We start from the raw sequence: 19,650 nt of genomic DNA, 5'->3' as shown, positions 1-19,650 counted from the left end.
TATTGAGACCACCATTTTAAGAATTGAAAGTTGGTAAACTTTTCTTATCTCTCTCAGCTACCTTTATCATCCTTTCCAAATGTATTATCTTTTCAAAAGCTTGACCTTATCTCCCTAGCAGATCATTTGAGTTGGGTGATATGCCTGCTCAATATTGACCATGTATGCAGGATCTAGATTTTCAACACATCCCCTCAAGATAATCTTCTTGAGATTCAACTTGTTTCTTAAATAATTGAACCACGAACCACTCAAGGGCTTTGTGAAAATGTATGCTAGCAGATTTTGAGTCAGAACAAATTTAATATCAATTTTTTGCTTTGCTATCTTCTCTGACAAAGTGAAAGTCAACTTCGATGTGCTTGGTCCTGGCATAAAATATCAGATTTGCAGTAGTGTTGGATGCATCTACTTTTAGTTATGGTTGCCATTATGAGAATTCTCTTAGTTGTAGATCGCCCGTTTGGAACCCCTAATCAGGTTAACTCTTCAAAAAAATAATACACACTCGAAGTAGCACTGCTGATTCAGTGAAGACTCGAGTACCATGAGTCAGGTAATTAAGATGAAACAAAGAATTATTTGTACAGTTTGAGAATTGTTATCATTTGTTGATATTCATCTTGTGTAATCGTATCACATATATGTAGTTGATGAATTGTATGATTCATGTAATTGTGCATTATTACCATATCATGGATATGTTGCTAAACTATGAATGTTTTTTGTTAAATTACAATATTACGAATAAGGTGATTGTTCTAGCTTGTGAATCTTTATGATTGTGTTGTTTTAACTTACCTAACCTCATTTTATGGGGATGCACGTGATGATTGTTGGTGCGATGGTGCACCGTGGTGGTAGGGTTGACGAAGCCGAAAATTGAGATTGAGATTGAGATTCCTAAATCTCAAGTTTAGTTGTTGTAACCATAGAATCTCTAAGGTTCCTCCAGCGAACACCTTCTATTCAGCCTCTGTGCTAGATTTAACAACTACCATTATTTAGAACATTTCCAAGATAACATATTTGATCCAAGATAAGATAGGTAGTCGATTATGGATCTTTGATCATCGGGGCACCCAACCTATGTGGATAGAACCCAACTATTGGACTTGGATAATTGAAGGCCTAAATTGATGGTACCTTTAAGATATCTCAGATTTTTTTTCACAAGCAACAAGTGAGTGTCCATTGGATCATGCATGAATTCACATGCCTTATTTATTGCATATATATGAGATATATGGTCTCATAAAAATTGTATATTGGAGTTCTCCAATAATACTGTGGTATTGAGTTGGATCTTTAAGTTTCTCACATTCATATATGGATATCTGAACATTAGCTACTGTAGAAGTTAGAAGAGGTTTGCAATTTTTTATTCTTGTTTTGACAAGAAGATCGTATATATTTTCTCTGAGTAAGTAAAATTCTTGAGACATTTTTAACAACTTCTATAACTAAGAAGAAATGTAAATCTCCCAAATCTTTAATTACAATTTTTGTACCAAACTCTCTAATGAGTTGTTGAACCATGTCCTATGAGTTTCCGGTTATTATTATGTCATCTGGCACATACAAAGTTTCTTTAGGAGAAATTTTGAAAAATAAAGATGTGACAACCTTGGAGCCAATGAACTCCAATCTTTTTAGATATACTTGAGCCTTTCAAACGAGGCTCATGGAGCCTGTTTCGACCCATAAAGAAACTAGTTTAATTAACAAATATAATTTGAAGCTTTCTTATTTTCAAAGCCTGGAAGTTGTGACATGTACACCTCTTCCTTTAAAAACCCATAAAGCAATGCATTATTCACATCAAGTTGATGTATGGGCTAACCTCAACTTGTAGCAATAGATAGCACCATGCGAACAATGGTTGGTTTGATCACAAGACTATAGGTCTCGAAGTAATCTATTCCCTTATGTTGGTTATATCCCTTTGGCTACTAAGCGAGCCTTATACCTAGCTATTGATTCATCAACATGTTTCTTATTTTTATATACCCACTTCCATCCAACAATATTAGACTTGTTCTCTGATGGAACCAGAGTCTAAGTATTATTCTTAATAAAAGCATCATATTCTTCTTTCATGGCTTGATGCCATTTTTTACCTTTATCCACTTGATTGAAATCAACTAGTTCACCTTCTTGAACCTAACTAATCCAAAACCGAAATGATAGGGAGATGATTATGTGTTTCTTAACTTTAGAGTTCCATCTTGAGACTAAATCACCATCGGGTGAATTTAATTTTGAAGAGGCTGATCAAGAGTCCCAACGTGAAGATCCTCATTATTGACATCAAGATCATCTGGAAGTTCAGTGGAAACATGAATACCATCATCATTGACACCATGATCGTCAGGAGGTTCAAAGGATTGAGCATTGGTTTCAAAGGTTTCCCAATCCTAATTTTCACCAATCTGTCTTGAGTTTTAGGTTGAATTTCAAGATTTAGAGAATACAAAATGATTGGTCGATCCCCATGACTAGTCATGTTCTCATAATTAACCGACCCATGAGGATAGCTTGTACTATGGTTAGACCTGAGTTGAGACTCATATTTTAACCACTTTGATACTGTGAACACCCCAAATTTTTCGAAGTTTTGTAAAAATGACCCTTTTGCCCCTAACCCATTTTTTGAAGAAATCAAACCCAAATTTCTCAGAAAACCCTTCTCTTTGTAAATATTTCTGAAAAGTTATAAAATGACTTTTTAATCCCTTATTTTTTTTAGTTTCATAAAATGAAGAAAAAGAACAAAAAGAAAATCAAAAGGAAGAGAAAAATACAAATTTTTTTTTTAGAAGTAAGCCTTTTATAAATCATTTCTTATAAAAAACCTCTTTTAGCAAATTTTTCTTAAAAGACCTTTTTTTTGAAAAATCTCATAAAAAAAAACCCCGAAGACCCCTTTACAAACCCTTTAGGGTTTTGAAAGCCCTGAAAAAAGGAGGGCAGTCGGTTGGCGCCTCCCCCCTCCTTCCTCCCTCTCGCTTGGACTCCCTCGCCTCTCTCCCCTTCTCGGCTTACATTCACAAGCCACCAAAACCACCCATCTTCGAACCCCCTTCCATCGCCCTCGATCCCTAACCGCTCGGCTTCTTCCCGAATCCTCTTCCTCTCCCTTAAAAGGGCACGCAAGGCTCTCTCTTCATCACCCGTTATCACCCCCACACCCTCTGGTTTCTTCTCCTTCCTCTCTTTCCTCTGACTTCCACCTTCTCTCCCTCTGCAGGCTCTCGCCCTCACATCTTCCATCTCCGTCACGATTCCTTCTTCCTTCTTTTTTTTTCTTTGATTTCTACATTTCACTATTTCACTGGAGCCTCCCGAGGTCGATCACGATTCGGGAAGCCACACAACCTCGGATCCTCTTTTCCAATGACGGAAACAAAGTGATTCACCGAGCATCAGAAGGAATATTGCCTCTCTCAAAGCATCGAAGGGCATCCATTATCCTGGGGAAGCATCACTCGATCATCTCAAACAAGGGAGTATCACTCGATCGTCTCAAACCGTGAGTAAACATTCCCTCTCTCTTTTTCCCCTTCTGTAAAATCACATTTCCCCTTTCCTTTCTTTTTTTTAGATTTTTTTTTTATTTTCTGTTTATTAAAGCAATGGATGCAATGTCGATTCGCCTATGGCAGCGTCGACTTGCATTTTGCGACAGAATTTCACCCTTTTCCGGGTTATATTTCTTCCAGTATCATTTTATTTGTTCCGATCTTTTGTAAATTAGTTGTTATATTTTATTCCATCGTTGTCATCACCATCCCATGTATCGCAGAACACTTTTTCTGTTTCATTCTGATGTCCCCTTTCGTTATGTATTTTAAGTTCCAGTTTATGCTTAATTCCTTGCTCCTTCCAGTTGTATTTCTGAATTTACATCGTTTAGTCTTGTTGAATATAAACCATAAGAAGTATTTTCATCGTTTTGCCTTGCTGCATTAGGTGCCTAATGTTCCTTTCAGTTTGATTTTCCAGTCTTCACTTAGTTTTTCTTTTCTTTCTTTCTTTTTCTCTCGTGCATCGATCTGGCTTGTCGTCGATCTAGCTATTACATTTGTTTCAATAGTTCTTTTTTTTTTTACCTGTGTATAATTTTATCATCAGACCCTACTTCTTAATATCCTCACCTGTAACTTCTACAGTAGTCTCCTAGTGTCTCTAGCCATTCCTTGCAAATGTTGTGTGGGAGAGTTGATTCATTATAATTTCGTTCATTAGGGTTTAATATCATATGTTCTTTATAGTTTTGTTCAAGTTAGTTGCTATAGAGATTAGAAAGAAGTTGGTTAACCCGAATGTCCTGTGGAAATGGTCGGATGAATGGTTATTTTCTCCAATAATGCTGTCCAAGTGGAAGACTTCCTGCATGAACTGATTATCTTATTATCAAAGTCGAAGGTTGTCTAAATCAATAGCACATTTAGGTTTGTGATACAGTGGTAGTTGCAGGTTTATTAAATGCCATATTCGTCAACCCAGCATTTCACTTAAACAGTGTCTAAAGGAACTTGAGTAAATTTGGGGCACGTATCTGGTTATATTAATATTATGCCATCCGATGTCTCCATAGATTTTATTCTTATTTTGGAAACTTCAGAATTATTGTTGTTGTTATGAAATCCCTCACATTGTTGATCTTTGAAACCGAGTTGCTGACCTTTGTTACAACTAGCAGTTGATCTTTGGAATCACTTTCCATTTGATATCTGTCATGATTTGCTGTTGATCTCTGGTAGATATTTGGATTCCCGCTATCATTCGAAGTTCTGGTGAGTAATTTAACTTCACTACAATTTTGGATGTTCAGAGCCTATTGCAATTTCAGTATCGTTGATTGAGTTTTGTTAAGTATAGTTGATTGAACATGAATTTTTTTATCTGTATTCTTGGCTGATCTTTATTGTTTTAAATTTCAATATAATCCTCAGTGTTTGTTAGTCAACATTGTTAGCTGGTTAACTCAATAAACTGTTGGTCCTTAGTTAGGAAAAGTTGTTATTTGTTTAGTTAAGTAGTTAAACCGGTTGTTAGCAAGTAATTAAGTTAGTTGTTAATCATTTCGTAATCAGAACACTTAGCAACTTTGTAATGAGATTCAATTAGTTTATTTTTTTTTACTGATTTCCTTAGTTTGATATTAGATTCACTCAATGATTTCATAACTAGAATACTTAGTTGATTTGCTATAGTCAATCACCTACACTACACTCCTTTGCAACATCACTCAAGCTCCCACCCTTCACCATCATTTTCTTTTGCAGATAATTCCCCTGGTTCTTGCCAATCCATTATTGATGTTGGACAAATAAGGCATTATTTATAAGACATATATAGGTGGCCTCATGTTTACTTTCAACATTGCTGTCATTTATCTTATATGCTGTAGTTATACTGTACATTATAGCATATCCCTCAAACTGTTGTTTATAACATTGGGACCAATGCTCCACTGATGAGAGAGTTGGGATCCTCAGTTGGACCGGCTCAGAATGATGCGTGTTAAAGGGACAATTGATTCAGGAAATAGGCTAGCTGTGCACAATTTATCACTATAGGATTGGCCTGCATCAATCAAACCAGATTGGATATCTTCAATAAGTCGTTGGCTACTCACTCTACTAACCTTTGTGAATTTTGAACAGGCATCAATCAGTATTGATTGTACAATGTTTTAAGGCCCTATGAACAGATCTGACTCTTGTTTTATTTGATTTATTTTGGATCGTTGTGGGTTTAGCGTTCGTATAATATGGATTAATTGCCGACTCAATTTATTTCTATTGCCCCTGGTTGTTTCGTTTCAACTAATACATGAAAGAGACCTGCTGGTTTGGAGGCTCTGGAGGTATATGACATGATATAACCATTTATGTTGGAACCCTGTATAACATGGAACTTTTCCTTCTTCTTTTTTTTTTTTCTTTTGCTGGAGATTATTGAAATATGGTGAGGGGCCCACTCACAACACAATGTTTGGTCATTTACAGAGAGCCTGTTTGCTAATTAGTCTTGCGGAGCTGGATACATTTGTTTTCAAGTAAACTTATGATGTTAATATCATACCTGAAGTCACAGCCATATCCACCCAGCCCATGCCTGGGCAATGGAGGTTCAGCCAACCGCTGCACCCCCAGCTTTGATCTAGGGTACATCACTTCCAGCTATACCATCTGTGAACCTATCCCTTACAGTCATCTCCCAAGATACACAGCATATGTGTATCGCCCAAACTTCACATACCCTTTTCACAATCACAATATCATTTGTTGTGATTTACCCAACACTCATTACATCAATACTCACTCCATCCTGCACTTCAGTCATGTATACCTTCACTCCTCATACTTCAGTTTTGAACCCATCATCAGTTGTATATTCACAGCAGCAATTTTCCCATCCATCTTTCGTTTCCCGTTGCATAAGTCCACTGTTAGCCCCAATAAAACTTCATTTTGTCCATCTGCTTCTACTACAGCAGCAAATTCTGCATTTTTTTCTGAACTCCATAGTCCACTATGCAACACATTTCCTTCCCCACATATAGGATGCGCATCATATGCATAGCCCAACTTTCTCATATAGCATGTGTGTATAGGCACTTCTTCATTAAAATAGCATATCATATGCACATCCTATCATGCATCGTGAACATATGTATATTTAAAATCATTTTTGTTATTTACCTTCTTGATCCCAAGTGATGTTTTTCATCCCTCTCTGTATTTTGCCTATTATGCTAACCCCTTTTACAGGAAGATATATGAAAAGTGTCATTTTTGTTTTAGAAATTATAATTTCAATTCAAATTCCGAGTTGTAATAGCTAGATTTGAATGAAAATTTACATTTCCTGCTTCAGGTAGAATGAATGAGCATTATAAAATATCATAAATTATTTATTCTCGTGCATTTTGCCTTTATTTCTCAAATTCTCACCATGGTGAAACACGGATGGCACGTGCACCATTTCGTAAGAAGTAATTGATACTAAGTTGACGATCCACATCAATGGCCATAGTCAGGGTGTGGACAAAAACTTAGCATTTTTATCTTTTATAAAATAACACTGGATCCACACTAGATCCATTTTCAAAATCCATCATATTTTCCTAAAATATTTTTTTCTTTTATCAGAATTTAACTTAAAATTAACTCAAAATATATACCAATGGTCATAGTCAGGGTATATTGAGGGTTAATTTCATTTTAAATTCTATAAAAGCACCAAAAGGGTATTTTATCCTTCATTTGAATTTAGATATGACTATTATATAATACATTCAATGACCATAGTCAGAAGTGTATTATATCATTAATCTTATTTAAATTCATTTGAAGAATGAAATATGATTTTCAAATCCAATTTCAAACTCTTTAAATTCATTCATCATTTAGGATAGAACTGCATCATATTTTCAAAATTTCCTTTTCAAAATTCTGAGTGATTCTTCTTCTTCCTTTCTCAGATCAAATCTTATTCAAAACCAATTCTATCTCATTTCAAGATTCAAAAATTCAATTTCAAAGTCCAATTTAACTTTGAAATTCGTTTGTATATTCAAGATTCAATTTCTAAAATTCATTTTTCCAAATTCAATTCAAACTTAGAAATTCTTGATTCATCTTCTAAATTCCAGATTCAAACTTCAAATTCAAAGTCCAATTTGACTTTGAAATTCATATTCAAAGTTCAAAATTCTCAAATCAAATTTTGAAATTCCAAATCCAAAAGTTAGATCCTAATCTCAACTTGGATCCAGATTTCCAAGTATCAATCTCTACTTTGGATCTCAAACTTCAGATCCAAATCCATTCTAGGATCCAGAACTCAATTCTACTTTGGATCTCAGACTTCAGATCCAAATCCACCTTAGGATCCAAAACCAATTCTACTTTGGATCTCAGATTACAGATCCAAATTACATTCTAGGATCCAGAATCCAATCATGCTTTGGATCTCAGACTTCAGATCCAACTCCATTTTAGGATCCAGAATCCAATTCTATCTTGGATCTTAGACTTCAGATCCAAATTTCATCTTGGATTCCAAATCTTGAATCCAATTCCATTCAAATTTCGGATCCAAATACCATCTTGGATTCCAAACCTTGAATCCAATTCCATTCAAAATTCCAGATCCAAATTCCATCTTGAATCCCATATTCCAAATCAACTTCTCAAACCAATTCCACTTCATTCCAGATTTCAAGATCAAGTTCCCATTTCGGATCCTAAATCCAAAAATTCAAATTTGAATCCTATTTAGAATCCAGATCTTGGATTCAAATTTCATCTTGAAATTCTAACTCTATCTTATTTCTCCAATCTATTTTTTCCCATTTTTTTTTCCTAAAAATTTCAAAAATAGAATTCAATTCCATTCCAAATATTCATCCAAGTTCAAATTTCTAATTCAAAGTCCATTTATGACTTTGAAATTTCCTTTCTTCTCTTTTCTCTCAGTTTCAAAATCATTCTCCAAAATCCAGATTTATTTTCCCAAGTTCTTGATTATTCTAAAAACTTAGAACTTTAATCTTAAGTTCTAAGTTAGAAATCATTTCTTCACTTTATCAGATTCATCTCCGAAACACTTAGAAATTCTTCAAAACATTTTTCAAAAATAGCATACATCTTTGCATTTGCACAAGCATGATTCTTTGTGCATTTAGACTTAGAATAAATTCTTAGATAAATTCTTAGCGAAGCAAAATGCATTAATTCGACCCTTGGTTCGATTACCCCTGGTAAAGGCGCCAGGAACGGTCGAACCTCGTACCGACGAGCGGATCCCGTCTCCCAGTTTTCCCGCAAATATTTCAAAACGGAGGCGAGTTATTTCAAAATTCTTCAAAATTAAGGTCAAGTGAGACCCGCAAAAGAATTCCTCTTCTCTTCTCTTCTTTCTTTTCTCTTCTCTCTTTCTTTCCATCTTTTATCTTTCTCCCTTCAAAAGGGAGGAAAATAAGAGGTTGGAAAGGAAAAGAGAAGGAAGAGAGAGAATATTACGAGAGGAAAATTTTTGTGATGATCACAGATACCTCCTCACTAGTAGTGGGAGTTTGTGTTCCAGCATACATAAAATCAGTTTCATCAAAATTCACATGTCTGGAAATATAAATCCTTTAGAGATAGGGTTAAGGCATAACAAAACCTTTATATGAGGAGCCAACTCCTATAAATTGTAGGCTCTTTTCATGGTATTCATTTTTGAACTATTGTAAGGAACAAGATACATGCAACACGTGCTCTTGAAAATTTTTATGTGATTGTAACTTAAACGTTTTTCAAGCAACAACTCATGTGGAGTCTTTCCCTTCGTATTATGACTTGGCAGATGATTTATCAAGTGCATAACATATCTAAAGGCATCCACCCAAAAATCAAATTTCAATGATGCATAAAAAAACATGCATAAACCACTTTCAGTCACATGTCTATGTTTTCTTCCCACTACATCATTTTGTTGTGGTGTATGTGGTACGATAACCATCTTCAAATTTCATAATGATTCAGAAACATATCAAACTCATTATTGACGAACTCTCCTTCGCCATCACTATGAAAAGTCATAATGGAATGACCAATTTGTTTTTCAACTATATTTTTTAAAATTTTAAAACAATTAAAAGCATCAGACTTCTTAACCAAGGAAAATATCCAAAAGAATATCGAAAAATCATCTACCATTAGCAAGTAGTATTTATATTTCTCTCTTGATGAGACCGGGGTCGGTCCCCAAAGATCAACATGAATAATTTCTAGAGGAGTGTTGGAAACATATTCAGCTTTATCAAATAAAATTTTATGCATCTTTCCAATCATGCATGTAGAACATAAATTATCATCATTATTATCAAGAAAATTCAAATGTTTATTGTGCTTCAAAATAGGTAATGTCTTATGTCCGGGATGACCAAGTCTGGCATGCCAAATTTTAGAGGAGTAAACTTTTTCTGCTGCAAAGGTCATGTTCACCATATGTGTGCTATTTGCGTGGGTCAGACACACATACATCCCTACCTTAATCAGACCGCTTTGCATTATTCTCTTTTCTTGACAGTCCTTCACATAAAATCCATGAGAAAAAAACTTTGAAACTAAAATCAAATTTTTTTAACACTTGGTACATGAAGCACATTTTTTAATAATAAACTATCATTTTTATGGTAAGAGGACATTACTAATTCCGGTTATGGCCATAATTGTTGTCATTTGTGGTCATGTGATGTGATGCCTCACTATTCGAGTGCCAATTCGGGTTTGACATGTTATTTAGAGCCATAAATGCAAATGTCTTAGGAATATCATAACATTGATGGGTGGTGTGATTACTTCTTCTGCAGAACTAACAAATGACTTCACTACGATTCACACAATTAGACCTACCATGTTGGCCACTTTCATAGAAATTTTGGTATGAAATTTTGATTCCCACGGTCAAAATTTTTATTTCGGCCACGGCCACGACCACAATAAAAAATTTCACGACCTATTTCTCTTTGAGTAAAGAAGGTTGTGTTTGAGTTTTTGTTGTTTGTGGGAGGTTTAGAGGCCAAGATCTAAAGATGCTTTTCTTGATTCAGTAACATTTCATAGATATCAATAAAACATGAGAGAGGAGTCATCGTGGTTTCAGTTGTAACAAAACTCTCATACTTTGCAGACAAACCATTAGGAGTGTAGCTAACCAGATTGTTATCTGATACTCTCTTATCAACGATGCTTAGTGAGTCCACCAAGAACTTTATTTCATTTAGATAATCAACAATAGATTTTATCATTTTTCTTATTGTTTTGCAAGTCTATCTTGAGCTAAAAGATCCTTAGACTTGAATGAGAGACGTATGCACGTTCGAAGGCAAGCCAAGCCTCACATGCAGTTGTTTTGATCCAACTCAGGGCAAGTTGATATGCCTTCTTCCAAACAACATACTTAGGGTTTAAAATTTGAGAGGAGTTGGTACTTTAAACAAACTGAGCAGGAGCCTGGAATATCCGATCTACCAACTTGATTAGGTCCAGGTCTTAGGAATACATGATAGGCTCTATTTGAGACTTTCACAAGAGGTAATTGTTCTGATCAAGTTTGATGGAGACCAAACTCAAAAAGTCCTTTCACTGAATGGTCTGATTCGACATCAACGATCTTGAAGGTACGAAGGTGAATGATGCCATTGGCTTTGATACCATGAAAGGCTTCAACATCCTTTATTGCACTGACCAGCACTCAAGATCACTACTCATAATGGAAGAAAAAAAATGCATAAGAGGAAAAACAAGTTTTTTAGGTGGCTCGATAAAAACCTACATCCCCGACTCTACTTCTCTTTTCAATGTTTTTTTTTTTCAGAGAGGTGGTTTCCTTTGCTTCAAGGATTACACAACCACAAAGTATTACACAACCACAAAGTATTCAGGCCAACATTTTAAGAATTGAGATTTACAAGTAGGTAAAGTTTTCTTATCTCTCTCAACTACCTTATCATCCTTTCCAAATGTGCTATCCTTCCAAAAGCTTGACCTTATCACCTTAGAGACTATCGGATCATTTGAGTTCGGTGATAAGCCTACTCTATATTGACCTTGTGTTGGGTCTTGGGTCTGATTCTGGATTCAGATCTTCGATAGTTGGAACTTTTGAAACCCATGAGTGACATCCTTTGCTTCAAGGTCGAAGCTGGGTGTACTCCTTGATGGGCAAGTGGATCAACGGTTACACTCATGGTAACCAGAAACACTATAAGAGCATGAAAAAACACAATTCTCGAGAAACTATTTCCAAAATGTGTGGAAAATGCTAAAAAATTGAAATTGGGAAGCATGTTTCCCATGCCAAACGACACATGTTTCCCAAGCGTTTTTCTTTTGTGAGATACATGTTTGGTAAGTTTTTTCTTCTTGTTAAATGTTTCTCAGCCGTTTTTCAATTTGTTTCTCATGTCTAGTTTCACATTCACCTGAAAAACCTCGTTTCTGTTTCCAAAACATTTCCCATTTCCATTTCTTTTTCTGGCAAACTTGGTTGCACCAACCAACGGCCAGCCTATGTGTGGCTGGTGATGACGGGTTTTTCTCTTGGATTATCCAAAAAAAATGTATTTTACCTATAACATTATACACTAATACATTGTTTTTAAAAAATCTGAGAATGATGACATATATTCTTAAATATTTAATTATTAAAAATACATGCATTGACATGTTATTTATACATAAATATATTTGCTATTGCACAATATTCACTTTTTTGAGTGCGTGCACGTAGACATACTAAGCATTAACAAAAGCACAAAAGATGACCAAAGACCTATGGTTTGCCAGCCTCATGTAAGTAATAAATGTCCCCAATTTTTTATATTTTTATATTACTTTGTATTTTTTATATATGTTTTATTTTGTTGTGCTGACGGATATTTACATGAGATTTATTTTTCCAAAAATATCGTGAGATTTTCCGTCACATTCTCAAAAAAGCCAACTGAATGTATAAAAGCAAAAATTTCTAGTATAAAAAAAAGTTAAAAGTGAAAATTTCCATTTAGCTGTGCATGAACCCAAAAAAGTGGGCTCATGTTTCTGAATTTTCAGATATAAGTCTGCGTTGATTCGAAAACTGCCAAAGAAAGACCCCAAGTTAACTTCCAACATCCCACCACCGTTGGGTCGCCCGCGTGGCCAGCAGGGTGGTTAAGAGGGTGCTGAGATGAAGGCTCCAGATCAAACCCTACTGGTACAGGGGTGTGTCCATAGCTTTTAGAGGTGGGTCACACAAGTCAGGGTGGTAGTAAGGCCCCACCCAGAGTTTTCCTTGGCTTAGGCCAGGGTTCATCGTCATCAATTTGTTCTTTAATGACAGTTCTTGGTAGATCCATCGAATAAAAAAAGCTAAATTTCATAAGGAATTTATTTTTCCATCCCAATATAATTTAATTGGATATGTGAGATTTGTTGCATCATTTTGAGGCTGAACCTCTGAAATAAGGATGTCAACCTGTGATGAATGTACGGTATAGTGCTCTAGCATGTCATATTTTTTTTGTAAATATGATGGATCTGCATGTGTATTGGTGGTTTACACTGCCTTAGCCTGTTTACTCATGCAGCAGATTAACGTGATTGTTGCAATACGAAGTGTATGGTATCTTATCTTGTTTCTGAATAAGATTGACACACGTGTTTGGGTGCACTCTTCTCATAGGAAAGCAGGATAAGCATCATCTTCTCTTTTTACTGCAAGGTCCCAACTAACAGTTTTTTTTCAAAAGATAGTTAAGCTCCCCGATTGGCTTTGGTTCATCTCATCTGCGGCTCTTATAAATGTATACATGCAAGTGCTAGTACAACCTTGTGACAAAAACAGGATTAAGGAAATGGAGATCTCAAGCCTAGAAGCACGTTCTTAAGATCGCTATCTCTAGAACTTCAATCGCTCCACTTCGAGAATTTCGAAGATGTGAAAAGAGGTTTGTTGTGACTGAGTTCTCAAGATACAACTAGGCTTAAACCTCATAGAGTCATTGCTTCGCAAAAACAAATGAATTCGCCCACACTTGAACTCTGCAAGCCAAATCAGGAAGAAAGAAAGGAGAAAAATGGAGAGTTAGAAATTCATTTTCAAAAGACAAAAAAGAAGAGATTTATAGACTTTTTAAAAAGGGCCAAAACGTTTTGCGATAAATGAGATTAACGGCCATAAACCTGATGGTTTGAAAATAGGACGAAAAAGTCCTTAAACGGTCCCCCACCTATGACAGACGATCAAATGCCTTCAAAACCGTCCAACAGTCACAATGCACCATAATCTCGATATACATGCAATTAAAAGCCTTCCAAACGACCAGACAATCAGAAACTGAAAAAATCAAAACGGTTGCACCTCGCACCTCTGTGAGCGAAGTGCACCATCAAAATGCCACAATGCACCTCAAGCGCCCTTGCGCGTGCGCGCAAACGACACATTCATTCCTGCACGATACACAACAACGTTCGCAAACCACCTAAAGATACAAGGCTTACCAAAGTAAAGAATAAAGAATAAACCCTTTAATTAAACCACTAGAAAAACTTATTTTTCTTAGATATGGGACCAAACCTTTTAAAGCACTTTTGGTGGGGAACAAAATCACAAATTTTAAAACTTTTTTAACAATAAGCTGATGTTTGATGGGTTTGCAACTGCATATATTAAGGAGCCTTTAACATTTTTGCTGTTACTTGTGGACAAAAAGGCCGGTTGAAATGTCCATTGTGTTTTGGGCCTTTGAGATTAGGCCAGTTCAATTGGGAACTTGTTACTCTGTGTATTGGCTACCAGTGAGTAGCCAAAGTGGGTGCAGAGGAAGATTAGTTTTGAACTTGTTACTCTGTGTATAACAGTAATTAAAAATTTCATGTTATATATATATATATATATATATATATATATATATATATATATATATATATATATATATATATATATATATATATATAAGTTCTCCCGAGCTGAACACCTTATGTTTAGGCTCGACTCATTTAGGCTGCTCGTGGATCGGTCAGATATACGAACCGATTATGAATGAGTTCATGACGGCTGATCTGAGCTGTCACCGGCTGCTCGGTTTGTCTACCAGCCCTAACCACTACCATCCCTACAGTTTTCTGCTTCCTTGTCCATCTATCTCCATACCACTATAATGTACCATCTTCTGCTACCGGTACCGTAACATTGTTCCTCTAGCCTCCACTACACACCCACTTTCTTTACTTTTTGTTGTTTTTAATAGGCAAGTTGAGGTTAGGCAGACGGGGGTACCATCCCAACACAAGGTGACCTAAACAACAACTTTCTTTCTTTGGCCACCCCTCCTGCTTTCTCTACCCACCACCATCAATTTCTTCTTCTTGTTTATATATACATCCAAATATCACTAAACTCGTCATAAATTATTATTTGAAAAAAAAAAATAGTAAATAAATATATTTTATTGAAAGGTTATTTATTGTTTATAAACAATAAAGAAACTCACTTCAAAACAGTTGATCTTGCATAATAACATAAAGACAAAAATATGTCTTCCAAAGCAAAAGTAAAATAGAAATTCGCAATTTAGCAGTGAAATCAACTGCAGTCCCCTTTTTTCGTATCTCCTAAAAAAAAAAGATTTCTCACACTATTTTGGAAACGCGGTTCTGTTTTTGAAATGTAGGATGAAAGATTAAGGTGTGGTCACTGTTGTCAATATCAGTGCGTATAGGCTTGAATCGGCCCATATTTATAGTGTCGCCAGAAAATCGATATGGTACTGAACTGAATCCGCTTTTAAAATAAATATAAAAATAGATTGAAATCAAAATTTTAATATTATTTTAATAGCTTTAACACGTGTCACATTTTGATTGACACGTAATATTTTTTATTATTTTTTTGGCCGAGTTCAGAATGATTCACTTGAGAATCGTATCGGCTGATTCACCTGAATAGTTGGTCCGATTCCGATATTGACAACATTGGCCCTGTGTTATGGCCAAGCCGGCTTAAGAGCGTGGGCAGTACAGAGTCCCCCCTCTTTAATAGGGGGCTCCTCTTTTTTATGGCGGGGATATGCAAGAGAATAAACTTTTACTCACTTGAATGAATGGTGTTTATTAATCTTTTCTTCAGAAAAAAAAAAAGGGTCGCTTAAGCTGATTGTTTTCCTTCATACATATGCTATCAGAGTCTACTTATTAAGGGAATGCATATATGTATGTATACCTACTTATAAAGGAGGGATGAAGAGCATTTGGTGAAGGGATCTTAGTTGTATTGTAACATTTTAAAAATGATGAATAGAGTGGCTTTGGTTGAATGTAATTTATTAAATTATTTTTTTGTTGTTTTTATAAGAGTACCCATGTCACACAGCAATTTGTAAAATGACAAGATGAATGTTGTGATATTTTATTATTATTTGCTAAATCGGTTGTGGTATAAATGTATAATAGAGAAAGAAATAAAAGAAGCCACTTACATGGATTCTATGGAGAGAGAGAGAGAGTAATTTACATAATCTTATGGGAGAAAAAAACAGGAAAGCTATTTACATGAAGCTATGGAAGAGAGAAATTAGAAAAGCAATTTAAACAGAGATCCTAGTGTGTGTGTGTGTGTGTGTGATTTTTTTTTTCAATTTATAACCTGAATAAACTGCACCCAACACGAAGATCTGTTGGCGCTGACTTAGCTTGCCATACTTGCGGTCGTCATGCTGGTGGCATAAAACTCAGAGGCGAGGACCCCCACACCGGGGCCTGTGTTATGTGTGTGTGATTACTAACTCAGTTTAGTTGGATCTGATCAGCCAAACTGTATCCGATTACAATAAGATGCATATATGGTTTTTACTTTTTTGCTAATGAATTCCATTACTATCTGGATTTGATGAAATCCGAATCCATTTACATGTAAAAAGCCGAATCTGGTTTGAAGTTTTTGCCAACTTCCAACTAGTTGAAAATGGTATTTGGCTATATCTGATTGGAATCCGAACCATTTACATCCCTACAATTAGATTAAGCTTCACTCGTCATGTTTGATTAGAATGTGTATATGTTTGTATGTTTTTTACTTATCATATTTCATTTGTATGTGGGTAGACGCGTGTATATGATCAGTTCATAAGGACCAGCTGTTTTCTAATAGGAAAAAAAAAATATGTAGGACATACCAATGTTATCAGAATCGTACCTGTATCGATTGTCAAAGTGATTCAGGAAGTCAGTCGATTCAGATTTTGAAACGAATCAAGCTAAATTGGCCAATTTTTAACAAGAAGATGACACTTTCAGTAAAAGATTAAAATAGTATAAAAAATATTAAGAAATATTTTAAACCATTTTTTTAAAAAATATTTAGAAAATAAGCCGAATGAGCTCGTATCATATCAATTTTACTTTTGATGCAGCAGACAGTCAAGCCATACCACCTACAGAAAAATCAGTTGAAAAGCAAAAAAAATGCCTTGAAGATGAACTGTTATTGCTGCAATGGAGATATGATCATTATAATCAGCAAAACAGGAAATACATTCCACTCTCTCTATCCCCAACCCAAAGAACAAAAGCTAATTTATCTTATCAAGATCAAGAGAAGCCCATCAAACACCCACCAATTACTCATTAACACCCATGAAAAAAAACCATCATTTCAGCCATAATACGACCACCCATCAGCAATTGAGAAACAACCACCAAAAGAAAGAAGGAAGAGATTGTCAATCACGATTTAGGAAGGTAACGATGCGGTTCATGAGCAACTTGGCGTTCTCACAGGCGGGCTTCATCAGATGGAAGACGTGGTCTTCATCTTCGTGCTCCTCAATCTCCACCACGCCGTCCCACCCGCTCCGGCTGAGCAGATCGTAGTACAGCCGCGCCCGGTCGCCCAGATAGTCCTTGCCGGCAGCGAAGATCAGGACGCGGCGGCACCGGAGCCGCGAAATCTCCGGCACTCCGTCAGCCAGGAGGTTTACGAGCGGGTCGCCGGTGCCGGAGGCGGTGCCCGGGCAGGTGACGCTCCAGAGGGCCGCCGATTCCTCCCGCTGCTTCGTCACGAACTCGTCGTCGATCGGCGTCCATCCGGCGAAGTATGGGTGGAGCAGAATCAGGCCGGTGATGCTCACCGGGACGTCTTCGGCCGGAACAGGGCCAAACACGGGGGCGCCGCTGGCGGCCATGGAGAGGTGGTGGGCGATGTTCCCGCCGGCGCTGTCCCCGCCGAGGAAGATCCGGCCGAAGTCGCCGTGCTCGGCCAGCCACGGCTCGGAGCCGGGGCGGCCCTCTGCCTGGCGCGCCACCCACAGGAGGGCGGCCCAGGAGTCGAGGTGGGGGGTGGGGACGGGGTGCTCCGGCGCGAGGCGGTAATCCACCGAGACGCCGAGGACGCCGGCCTCGGCGGCGACGGCGTTGAGGAAGGAGGTGTAGATAAGGGAGCGGGCGGACTCGATGCAGAAGCCCCCGCCGTGGACGTAGAAGAGGATGGGCAGCCGCTTCTCGGGCGGCGGCGGTGGATTAGGGAGGAAGAGGCGGACGGAGACGCCGGTTTCCGGCGAGACGACGACGTCTTTGGAGGAGACGCCGGACGACGCCGGGTGGAGGGAGGGAGGGACAATCTGGGTTGTGTGGATCTTCTCGACGCGGCCGTCCTTGTAGACGCGCAGGAAGGGGAAGAGCTCGACCTCGATCTCTGTGGTGGGATCCATCCTTGTTGCTTCACCCAGAGAGAGAGAGAGAGAGGGGGGGGGGGGGGGGGTGTTGTTGCCGAGGGGAGAAGCCTTTGTTTCCTTTGGTTGGTACGTGTGGCCACTAGGTTTGCAGTTTAGCACGTGCAAATGACATGGTACCTGTTAGTCGATGCTAGTTTTGCTTCATGGTTAGACTATAAGTTGGTATTTGGTAGGTCGATAGGAATCATCTATCATTCTATTGACTGTTAGCGAGAGAGAGATGACTAACTTTGCTATCAGGCAAGTAGGTATGGCAGTGGACCGGGGGAAAGCGGGGCTCGGCCTCGCCCCATTTGGTCCGGGGATGAAGGGTATGAAACTGGGATGGAGGCGGGACGAAGGTTAAAATCCATCCCCGGGGATGGAGGCGGGGATAGACGTACCCTTTTCCCCGCCCTGCCCCGTCCCCGCCTCATCCCCACCCCGCCCCGCCTTGCCTCATCCCCGTTTGAACCGTTGAACCGGGGATGGAGGACATGGAATGTGGTTCATCAGAACTTTAACAAGTTAAGCCTAAAGCAAAACCAGACCGGACACTATTTATTCCATGTGTTGTTGACGTGACTCTAAGCCCATTAAAAAGGGAATTCCACTCACTCTAGACCTTTTTATTAAGCCAATGGCTTAGTTAGGAATGGCAGTGGAACGGGGACAAGGTTTCTACCCTGCCCCGTATCAAAATTTTGACCTCCATCCCTGCCCTCATCTCCCCACGAGTTTTGATTTCCCTGCCCTTATCTCCGCACGAGTTTTGATTTTAACCTTTTATCCTTGGTCCATTTCTCATTTCATGTCCTCCTTCCAAACAGGGTGAGGCGGTGCTCCATTTTTTCGATCCCGTTAGAGAAAGGAGAGAAAGGAGGAAGGAGAGATTTGAGAAAGGGTTTTATATATATATATATATAAGTATAATAGTAATTTCTTTAATGAAGTTCAGGGACGAGACAAAGCGGGGGCAATAATATGTCCATCCCTGCACAGGTTTTGATTTTAACCTCCGTTCACAGTCCATTCTTTGTTTCATGTCCTCCATCCCCAGTCCAAATGGGACGAGGCGAGGTGGGAGCCCCATTTTCCTTTGGTCCTCTGCCATCCCTACTCTTCGTTTTCATAAATGGTGATTGAAGATGACTGTGATTGTTTTTCTGATGAGTGTTTGTGATTGTGATTTGGAGCACTACTTGGTGGGCAATGTTTTCTTGTTTTTTCAATTTATGTTTTTTTTTTTGGAAAAAATTAGAAAAATGCGCCTAACTTTTGGCTTATTTACAAACGCACGCTTTAACTTTTGAAATATTACAAACATACACTTAACTTTTGAGTTATTGCAAGAATTTTCATGGGATATCCAACCGGTGCTTTGACTCTTCTAG

The 19,650-nt window shown here is 37.7% G+C and overlaps 1 pseudogene; it reads right to left on the bottom strand.

The window, feature by feature from the left end:
• Positions 1–17,266: 17,266 nt before the first annotated feature.
• On the bottom strand, positions 17,267–18,253 carry LOC149846812 (tuliposide A-converting enzyme 1, chloroplastic pseudogene; annotated as a pseudogene).
• Between the last annotated feature and the right edge of the window lie 1,397 nt (positions 18,254–19,650).

The sequence above is a fragment of the Nuphar pumila genome, chromosome 2, assembly GCF_984573655.1.
Source record: "Nuphar pumila chromosome 2, dmNupPumi1.hap1.1, whole genome shotgun sequence".
NCBI lineage: Eukaryota > Viridiplantae > Streptophyta > Magnoliopsida > Nymphaeales > Nymphaeaceae > Nuphar > Nuphar pumila.
This window is presented reverse-complemented; position numbering and strand designations above follow the sequence as displayed.